This window comes from Triticum dicoccoides, chromosome 1B, assembly GCF_002162155.2.
Source record: "Triticum dicoccoides isolate Atlit2015 ecotype Zavitan chromosome 1B, WEW_v2.0, whole genome shotgun sequence".
In the NCBI taxonomy this organism is placed as follows: Eukaryota; Viridiplantae; Streptophyta; class Magnoliopsida; order Poales; family Poaceae; genus Triticum; species Triticum dicoccoides.
In genome coordinates, this window is record NC_041381.1 from 613,988,109 (window position 1) to 613,999,610 (window position 11,502).

The following is an 11,502-nucleotide window of genomic DNA, read 5'->3' on the forward strand; positions in this document are numbered from 1 at the left end:
AATTAATTAGTTAAACACTTAACTAACTTAAGTAATCTTATTTAATTAAATTATTTAATTAGATAGCCTAGCTAATTAGCTAATTAACCTAGTGTGACAATGACATGTGGGTCCACCTTAACCCCATTGACTAGTCAACAGTTGACTGGTTAACTGCTGACTGGACCTGCCCTGGCCCACTTGTCATCCTCTGTGTACACTTTAGTGTACACAGAGCTAGGTACCCATAGCAATTTATTATTTATTTTCGAATTAAAATAAATTCAGAAGATTGTTTAAATCTTTGGAAAATCATATAAAATAATCTGTAACTCGGATCATAAAACTTTGTACATGAAAGTTGCTCGGAACGACGAGACTAGTCCGAACGGGTAGTCCGTTTGTCCGCCACACGTCCCTAGAATAGCAAATGTTGAACTTTTCCCCTCTGGTTCATCTGTCTGACAAACGTCCTGAACCGGGAAAACATTCCCGGTTGAATCCCCCTTCACCTATATCACCTAGCATTGCGTTCGAACACCCGTAGCACCGCTTATTGTCTTGTTATGCATATGGTTGCGTGTATTTATTGTTTCTTCCCCCTCTTCTCTCCAGTAAACCCTGAGACCGTTGTTGATGCCACTGTGATCGACTACGTCGACAATGACCCTTCTTCCCTTTCAGCGGAGCTTCCAGGCAAGCCCCCCCCCCCCTTTGATCATCCCGATATAGCCCATTCCATTATCTCATGCTTGCATTAGATTTTACTACTGTATTTGATTGCTCCTATTCTGATGCATAGCCTGCTTTAGTAACCTGTTATTGTACCTTACTTGCTTATCCTAAACTACTTAGTATAGGTTGGTTAGTGATCCATCAGTGACCCCCACTTATCCTTGTTGCCCCTGCTTCATCATTGACACCCCATCAACATGATCGACGACGAGACCCGACACCTCAGATCACATCACACCCCTTCTGTTGCTCGACTCTGCAGAGTTACCATCGAGTGCCGAGGGTGGCTCGTCATACATCACTCCTGATGAGATCTCTGTAGTGTAGCTATTCGGTCGTGGTCATCAAGGGTGATTCCTCCTTAACCACTTCCGATACAACTCTATCGTGCAACCACTCAAGTGTGAACCTCGAGGGTGGTTCCTCTTACGTTCACCTTGATGTTTACATCGAGTGGAATCCTCCGAGGGTGATTCCTCGGGTTTTCTCCTTGATGTTTGGACACACGGTTACCCAGACTTTACTTGAGACCATTGTTGAAGTCGGGTCGGCCCTGAGGGGTACCCGCGAGTTGATGTGAAAGTTGGGCGGGCCCGTAGAGCACCCGCGAGTTTTCCACATGGCACGGCCGGGCTGTCTGTGCCCTTTCCATAAGTCCACGAGACGGGGCGACGGGTGTCGGTGTCAAAACTGGCGGATCTCGGGTAGGGGGTCCCGAACTATGTGTCTAAGGCTAATGGTAACACGAGGCTAGGGACACGATGTTTACCCAGGTTCGGGCCCTTTCGGTGGAGGTAATACCCTACTTCCTGCTTGATTGATCTTGATGATATGAGTATTACAAGAGTTGATCTACCACGAGATCGTAGGCTAAACCCTAGAAGCTAGCCTATGATTATGATTGTTGTTGTCCTACGGACTAAACCCTCCGGTTTATATAGACACCGGAGGGGGCTAGGGTTACACAGAGTCTGTTACAGAGAAGGAGATCTAACATCCGAATAGCCAAGCTTGCCTTCCACGCAAAGGAGAGTCCCATCCGAACACGGGACGAAGTCTTCAATCTTGTATCTTCATAGCCCAACAGTCCGTCCAAAGTATATAGTCTGGCTGTCCGGATACCCCCTAATCCTGGACTCCCCCAGTAGCCCCTGAACCAGGCTTGAATGACGATGAGTCCGGCGCGCAGTTTGTCTTCGGCATTGCAATGCGGGTTCCATCTCCGAATACTCTAGGGCAAAATTCGAACACAAGGATCGTGTCCGGCTCTGCAAAATAAATTCCACATACCACCGTAGAGAGAACAGTATTCCATGAATCAAATCTTCTGACAACTTTACACAGTGTGACATCACACCACGGCCCGGTCATTATTCGAATCGTTTCCTTCTCAACCAGCCACCGAACATATTGGGAGGCGGTTTCCTTGGCATGTCCTGTTGAGGCAGAGATCGTGTCCCCTTATCACGGGACTCTCATCAATACGGGTGTGGGTAACCCAACCGTACCGCCAATCGCGGCAAGTGGGGAATGAGCAGGTTCTACCAGGCAAGCGGGGAGGCGCAAAGTTTTACTGCCTTTATAAAGAAATAAGGCCCCTTCTCCTTTACCCACGCCTTCTCCTTCTGCTCGTCCATTCCCCTTCGCTCGAGCCCTTAGCGCCCAAGCGTTCGTCTTCTCCACCAAAAGAGGTTCTCCGAAAATGTCCGGATCTAGAGCAGGAGGTAAATGGATGGCCTCTACCGTCCAGGAGAAGGATATCAAAAAGCTTCGGGAGGCCGGGTACCTGGCCAAGAAAATCGGCCACCGTCTTCCAACGGCGGGACAGATCGTCCCTACTCCGGAGTCCCACGAGAGGGTTGTGTTCCTCCCTCATTTTGTCCGCGGGCTTGGGTTTCCCCTTCAACCATTTGTTCGCGGCATCATGTATTATTATGGGATTGATTTTCATGATCTATCCCCTAACTCTTTGCTCAAGATCTTGACATTTATTGTTGCGTGTGAGGCCTTTCTCCGTATTTCGCCACATTTCGGCTTATGGCTGAAGATCTTCCACGTGAAGCCCAAGGTTGTGAACGACGAGCACGCCGAGTGCGGAGGCACCATGGTGAGCAAGATGCCCAAGGTCACATGGCCGACAGGCACCTTCAATGCTTCCGTCAAGGAGTGGCAGCAGCAGTGGTTCTACATCACTGATCCGCGCGGCAAAAAGTGGGCCGCTGCTCCTGAATTCAGATCCGGAGCCCCCCTGTGGCTCACGTCCTGGCCCAAGAAGGGCTTGAACTGGTCCTCGTCTGATGAACTGTCGGTGCTCCAAATGCGCGTCAAGGGTATGGTAGACAAGGACATCAAGCTCATCAATGTAGTCCAGGTGATGTTAGTTCGCCTGGTTCTTCCTTGCCAACACCGGACCTGTAATTTGTGGGAGTATGACCTGGCCGAGCACCAGACCCTGCGGGAGCTCTACGGCTCCTCGCACGAGGATATCTGGAAGGTGCTCTTCAAGTCCGGCAAATCATGGCCGGACTCCGCCGAGGACCGTGGGTATCAACTGTCCCGCCCCGCAAGTCCAGTAAGTCATCGCTATGTTTTGTCCATCCATGTTTAGTTGGCATATCCCGAGGAAGACGCTTTATCATGCTTTCCACAATTATCCCAAGGATGGACGAAGAAGGCGGGCTGGATACATTGTCCGGCCCCGCTGCCAGAAGAACCGGCAGGACCACTTCTGACGAAGATGCTGGTCCCAGCGCCTTAAAAGGCGCCGAAGAAAGAGGCCTTCAAGGAGGCCAAGGAGACCAGGAGCAGCCTCCATTGCCACGGTGCTTCAGACACAAAATCCAAAGACTCCAACGCCCATCCTTCCTCCGAAGATGACGAGGAGGAGGAAGAAGACGAGTCCCCCGTGGAGGGAGGGAAAAAAAGGACGGCCTCCTCATCCTTGGAGGTCGAATTGCCTAAGAGGGCAAAGTCCCCCCTTCTAGAGGCGTCCACCACGGCTACCGATAGCAGTCCGGAGTGGGATCCCAGGGCCCAGCCCCTGGTAAACTCGTGAGTACACGAAATCTGAACACGCATAAGCGTCCAAGATCATTAAGGCATAATATTTTAATTTGCGCCACACTTTTTGCAGCCCGGCAAGGTCTCGCACCGAACAGTCCTTGTCAGAGGACTCGTTGAGCTAAGATGCCCTAGAGAGCAAGACACCTCCGAAGGCCCCTTCCCGAAGCCTGGGCATGACATCAAGGTGTCGTCCCAGAAGGACCCAGACCAGGGAGGGCATACCTCAATGGGTCGGATACACGAGAGCGACGGCTCCCATGAGCGTCAACGGCGGGGGTGATATTGAATTCGGCCCACAGCCGGACACAGTCCCGGAAACCTTTAAGGTTCCAGGATCAGGCAGGCAGCCCCCCTTTACTGGAGGGGGCGAGCCTGCTCCACCAACCACCTATGCCCACCAAGAGGTGCAGCGCAGCTTATCAACGGCGCTAAAGAGTGCTTCCATCATTGAAGAACATCGCGCCCTTATGGGCGCGGTGATTGAGAAGATTCGGTCCGCTGAGAGTGGACTGAATGAATCCTGCATCAGCCTTATAAAAGGCTTTGAGGTATGTTTTATGAGCTTTTGAAGATTGTCATAGTATGGATAGTAGCCCCTGATATGCTGTCCGGTGAAAGAAAGAACCAGACAGAGGATCAAATTTCCGCTCACAGGAGACTCACTTAATGACATATATTTCTTTCTTTGTAAACAGGCGACTGTAGCGATTGCCGCCTCTCATACTGCGGAAGTATCCGGACTGAAGCAGAGTATGGAGCGGGCCGAAGAAGAACTTGGCCGGGTGAAGAAGCAGTTGGAGGACAATCAAGGTATGCCGAAACCTTGTTAATTGTAGCATAAATGAGTAGGCGTGCCTGATGAAAGTATTTGTATTGTGCGCTCGAGGGGCGAATGCCGAAATTGAGGCGCTTCAGAAGGCTGTGGCGGAAGCCGAAAAGAAGGCAGCCACGAAGCAGGCCCTTCGCGAGAAGCACGAGGCCAGGGTCCTTGAATCCGAACAAGAGCTCAAGGAGGCCATGAAGAAAAGCGAGACTTTGGAGCAGAGTCTATCAGGAAAAGAATCCAAACTCGCCCAAGCTCTCCAAGCCGCAAATGATGCTTGGGAGGAAGCCGAAGGTGCTCTGAAGGACATTCAAGAGGCGAGGAAGATTGTGGCTGGTAAGGCTTTTTCTTATTCAAGGCGATTATTATGTAGTGACAGGAAAAATTCAAAGTGGCAAATTGAATTCTTATTTCTCCAGGGGCATTTGCGAAGCTGCCATGCAGCATATCTAATGCTGCTCAATTCTATCGAGATGAGGAGAAGAAGACTGCGGAAAAGATCTTATGGTTGCAGTATTTGGCGGCGAATTATCCGGTGCCATTTGTCGATCAGCTGAAGCAGTTGATCGAACTGCACAAGGTGGCCGAACTAGCCATGAAGGACTTAGTTGTTCAGCTATGGCCCGCCGAGCCAATTCCAAGCAGCTACTTCGGGCTCGTGAAGCGGATTGTGAGAGCTTGCCCTCGGCTCGAAGTCATTAAGCGATCGGTCTGTATACAAGGTGCACAAATGGCATTTGCCTGCATGAAGGTGCACTAGGGGAAGCTTGACGCTGAAAAGCTGATGACTGAGGGACCGCCGAAGGGGAAGGAGCACCGCAAGCCCGAATTATATTATGATAGTGTCCTGAAAGGAGCCCGCCTTGTGGCGGAGCAATGTACCAAAGACATTGTATTTCAATGAAGACAGTCATGTTGTCCTTTGTAAGGCGGAACAAAGTCACTTTTATTATGTATTGCCTGTTATGTGAAAGTTTTTCGTCCTGTGCGGCCGTTTTGTATATATATGAATCCTAAGAGTTGGCCAGTCGTCGGCTTGTTCCCCCACGTAGAAGGTACGGGGGTGTTCGCGATAAACCTGAACACTCTTGATCCCATTTTTGGGTCCTTGAAGGAGGTGTTCAGCACAACGAACCATGCAATCATACTATAGGGCTTTATCACTCTCACTTAGCCACAGGAGTTTAAGTAAGGTAGGCGCAGCCCGTGGTGTTCGGAAGACCGCACGAGGGGCTCTATCAGCACCTGATCGGAAGACTGATCCTCGCACGCTGCATTGGTTATGGCATTATGCGGAATAAATCCTTAAAGATTTTGCAACCTCTCGAACAGCTGACCAGCTCTCGCCCTATCATGACAATCAGTTTTCGGCTTTCTCTACTCAGGTGCTCGTCCGGAAGAACCGGGATACAATCGCAGTAGTTCTCCCAGTTCTACCTTAGCTGATATAGCGGAACGTAAGGTACCAAAACATGGGAGCCGGTCAAACCCAACTATTGACCCAAGACATGATTCAGAGCTGATGCATATAATGCTATAAGTTCGGGGTGCCGAGCGACCGAGAAGGTGGTCGGACTTTGTTGCCATAGTGTGGGTATAATGAAGCCCCTGGCGTTTTAAGGCATGACATGATGCACGGATGTCGTTATGATGAAGGTTGTCAATGAGAAATGATAGTAGATAAGCGTCATATAACTCTACATGTTGTATTCGAGTAATACGTCTATGCGTATGAGTACGGGTTATGTAAGTAAAAAGAGGTATGACGGCGTAACCTGCTTAGACCGGGCACGAGGGAGCTGTGTGCGAATCCGAAGTATATCCGGATTGTCTTCGAGGGGAATGTCTAAAGATTCCCCCTCTGCATGTCCAAGCTGATTCCGTGTCGCCAGTCCTGTTCTGCGCAAAAGCGAACCTTCAAGGAAAAATACTAGAGACATTTGTGTGCCGCGGAGCGGTTGAACCGCGGGGTGTGGCCCTTTCCAACTTATGCCGGGGTGTTTAATTTAGCACTGGTCGAGCCGAGCTATCATGCCGTGAAGTAGTTCGGAGTCCTTATCGGTGTCCGGGAGTTTGGCTGTCAAATCAAGTTCCGATTAAAAGGCGCAACTCGCTGCTTCTGTCGTTAAAGTAGCGGTATACTCTTCAGCGCCGAGGTGGAGTTCGGCCTTGCCCATAGTTGTGATCATGTCATGTGGGCCAGGTATTTTAAGCTTGCCATAGGCGTAGTATGGTACCGCGTTGAATCGAGCCAGCGCGGTTCGCCCCAGTAGTGCGTGATAGTCACTGGTATGACACCTTGAAAGGATGTTTTTAGTGGGTTTGATCCTCGAGCGATAAGTACCTATCTGGCGCAATGTGTCTTGGTGCAGCAAGTTTGGACTGCTGCCCCCGCCCATAGGGTCTCGTTTGAGGTGGAACCCGTAGACTTTTAGGTCGAGGATAAGTGCAGCTAAATTCCCTCTATGGTTTGGTGATCTGGGCTCCTCGTCGTCTTCATCGCTTTGAGACCCCTCCTTGTTTTCGGCGCCTGACCTGCCGGCTTGTTTGAAGACCTAGCATTCTCTATTGGTATATTTGGCTTCTGTTCCTGGGGTACCATGAATTTGACATGGGCGGTCAAGTATGCGGTCCAGGCCAGATGGGCTCGAATTGTTTTTTTGAAGTGACTTTCTCCGCTGACCGGACTGATAGCCACGGAATCCGGCATTGACTGTCGTATCTTGGGCGTCATCATTTTTTTGTGACGCTTATGTTTGTTGCGGCGAGGTTTGCCGATCCTGTCTCTGGCCTCTGAAGTGCCAGGATTGTTTGATGTGTTGTTGTTACGAGCCAACCAGCTATCTTCGCCCGCAAAAAAGTGGGTCATGAGTGCCGTGAGGGCTGCCATGGACTTCGTCTTCTCTTGGCCGAGGTGTCGAGCGAGCCATTCGCACGGATATTACGCTTGAAGGCCGCTAGGGCTTCGGCATCCGGACAGTCGATGATTTGGTTCTTTTTAGTTAGGAATCGAGTGCAGAATTTCCTGGCTGACTCTCCGGGCTGTTGTGTTATGTGACTTAAGTCATCAGCGTCCGGTGGTCGTACGTAAGTGCCCTGGAAGTTGTCAAGGAACGCGTCCTCCAGGTTCTCCCAACTGCCAATGGAGTCTGCCGGCAGGCTGTTAAGCCAATGTTGAGCCGGTCCTTTCAGCTTAAGGGGGAGATACTTAATGGCATGTAGGTCATCGCCGCGGGCCGTGTGAATGTGGAGAAGGAAATCTTCCATCCATACCGCGGGGTCTGCTGTGCCATTGTATGATTCGATGTTTACGGGTTTAAACCCTTCTGGGAATTCATGATCCATTACTTCATCATTGAAGCAGAGGGGGTGTTCGGCGCCTCTATGCCGGGCTATGTCACGATGCAGTTTGAATGAGTCTAGTCTGTTGTGTTTGGCCCGACCGGATTTGTTCTTAGTATATCCGGCATGATGGTCATCGTCACGTGTTGTGGCGCGCCCCTGCGATCCATAGATCGATCTTGGCTGTCCTGCTTTGTTTTCCAGTATGTCTCGCTGGTCTTGCATGTAGCCCCTGGCAGTAGTGTCTTGGCGGCAGGGTGCAGGCTGGTGCTCGGCCTTTGGTGCCTCCTCCTCGATTTGAGGTAGCAACATGCGCTTTGGGTATCTTCTGGTTGGGCTTTCGAGTCCGTATTCCTTGGCTGCCAGGACCTCAGTCCATCTGTCTGTCAGCAGATCTTGATCAGCTTGGAGCTGCTGTTGCTTCTTCTTCAGGCTTCTTGCAGTGGCTATAAGCCGGCGCTTAAAGCGCTCCTGCTCGACGGGATCCTCAGGCATGACAACATCGTCGACGCCGGGGCTCACCTCGTCTTCGGAGAGAGGCATATAATTGTCGTCCTCCGAGTCTCCATCCGTTGCCTATTCCTCTGGGCTAGCTTGCCCGTCCTCCTCTTCGGCCTGCTCGAAGTTAGGATGATCGGGGTTGTATTATTCTTCGGCACCATCCGGATTGCTGTTGTCTCTTGTGCCGATATTGCTGTGGCGGGGCTTGGAGCAGCGCCGATGACGCCCATGCTTTGACTGCTTCCCTAAGGGGTTATCCTCTGTTGCCTCATCGCAATTGTTTTCTTTGGGGGTGTCCACCATATATATATATATATCATATGAAGAGGTGGCTGTCCAGCGCCCTGTGGGCGGTGGTTCCTATTCTTCTCCTGCATCGTCGTCCATGCCGTCGATGTCTTCGGAGTCGAAGTCGAGCCCGTCGGTTAAATCATTGACAGTGGCTATTAAGTGGGTGGTGGGTAGGTAACGAACTTCTTCGCCATCCGCTTCCCACTCAAGCCGGATATAGTTCGGCCAAGAGTCTCCTGACAAAGAGAGAGACCTTAATGAATTTAGCACGTCACCGAGGGGTGAGTGCTGAAAGATGTTCGCGGCGGTGAATTCCATGATCTTTGTCCAATCAGATTCGATGGGCACGGATGCACGCGGTTTGGACCCTGAAGCCGAAGACGGGTCCGAGGATCCGGCAACACAGATTTCCTTAGAGGCAGAGTCTGTGTTCGGCTCCAAAGCCGATGAGTGTGCGGCCTCCATGGTGGGGCCCATCCACCCGTCCTCAGATTGCGTGATCTGCTCCAGATTGAAGTCCGGAGCTGCAGTAGGTGCGATATCCTGAACACTGTCCAACGGCAGATCTAAGTCATGCTCGTCGTGGCCTTTCGGCGATCCTGATGCAGGCCTGAATCCATCGAAGATCAAGTCTCTGCAGATTGCGGACGTGTAGTTAAGATTTCCGAACCTGACCTAATGGCCAGGGGCATAGCTGTCGATCTACTCCAGATGGCCAAGTGAGTCGGCCCGCGGTGCGAAGCCTCCAAACACGAAGATTTGTCCGGGGAGAAAAGTCTCACCCTGGACCGTATTGTTGTTGATGATTGAAGGAGCCATCAAACCTTGCAGCGACGACACAGAGGAACTCTCAATGAAAGCACCAATGTCGGTGTCAAAACTGGCGGATCTCGGGTATGGGGTCCCGAACTGTGCGTCTAAGGCTAATGGTAACAAGAGGCTGGGGACACGATGTTTACCCAAGTTCGGGCCCTCTCAATGCAGGTAATACCCTACTTCCTGCTTGATTGATCTTGATGATATGAGTATTACAAGATTTGATCTACCACGAGATCGTAGAGGCTAAACACTAGAAGCTAGCCTATGATTATGATTGTTGTTGTCCTACGGACTAAACCCTCCAGTTTATATAGACACCAGAGGGGGCTAGAGTTACACAAAGTCAGTTACAGAGAAGGACATCTAACATCTGAATAGCCAAGCTTTCCTTCCACGCAAAGGAGAGTCCCACATCCAGACACGGGACAAAGTCTTCAATCTTCTATCTTCATAGTCCAATAGTCCGGCCAAAGTATATAGTTCGGCTGTTCGGATACCCCCTAATCCAGGACTCTCTCAATAGGGTCACCTTATCGTGAGTCCCTGCTCGTCTCCGCGAGCCCCCAATGCACTAACAGGTTTGGGTATTTGTTCTAAGTTGGCCTCTGGCCTTTACGCACTAACCACCACGCGAGAATAGTTATGGGCCTCGACATCATAGTATCAGCCGAAGCTTTGTCAGACATCCAGTTCAGCATCATGGGCCTCTCGGGCCAGTGCCATCTAGTATGAGGTGGTGCTCGTCCTGGCTCGTCGCACAATGACCCGGAGTGCCATGGGTGATGGGCCCAAGACCCCAGAGTGCTTAGGATGTAGACCGGTGGGGACCTCTCTGCTGAGCCTAGGTAGGGCTGCGACGTGTTGATCTTTAGAGGTCGGGCATTGACCCCAGAAAGGTGTGTCCGGCCAGAGTGATCGAGCGTGTTGGGTAACATGGTGCACCCCTGCAGGGAAGATATATATTCAAATACCATGTTCACGGTAATGGACCTTCAGACTTATATCCTAATCTTATATAACTAGAAATGGATACTTGAGATATGTGATGGATATGTGGCTCCGAGATTGCTTTCCTGCAGGGAGTTGAGAAATGATCTTTGGGCGTTGATGTTACAGCATTCTTGTTTAACATTAAAATGTTATTCTTTACTCTTCTACATGCTGCAAGATGCTTGGAGCTGCTTGAAGATGCTAGTCTTTGATAGGCTAGGACTTCCCCTCTATGCTGGCATTCTGTAGTTCAGTTCGCAGATACAAACCTTCCATTTGATATCAGTGCATACTTAGTATAGATCTGATGCTTGCGATTACTTTGGATGAGTACTCACGGTTGCTTTGCTACCCCTTTCCCCCCTTCTTTCTTCTTTCCGGTTGATGCAACCAAATGATGGATCCTAGGAGCCAGATGCCACCACCGATGGATGCTACTACATGGAGACCGTTGACGACAAGGAGTAGTTAGGAGGTCCCAGGAAGGAGGCCTTGCCTCTTCGATCGTTGATGTTTGTGCTAGCCTTCTCAAGGCATCCTTGTTTAACTTATGTCTGTACTCAGATATTGTTTCTTCCGCTGACGCTTGTGTATCGAGCTTGTATTCGAGCCCTCGAGGCCCATGGCTTGTAATATAAAGCCTGTATTATTTTTGATTTGTGTCTAGAGTTGTGTTATGATATCTTCTCATGAGTCCCTGATCTTAATCGTACACATTTGCGTGTATGATTAGTGTATGATTGAATCGGGGCATCACATAGGGATTATGTGAGAAAACAAAAAAAGGAGAAAGTCTCACATTGACACGGCTAATCAACGGGCTATGGAGATGCCCATCAATTGATGTCAATACGAGGAGTAGGGATTGCCATGCAACGGATGCACTAGAGCTATAAATGTATGAAAGCTCATCAAAAAGAAACTAAGTGGGTGTGCATCCAACTTTCCTGCTCACGAAG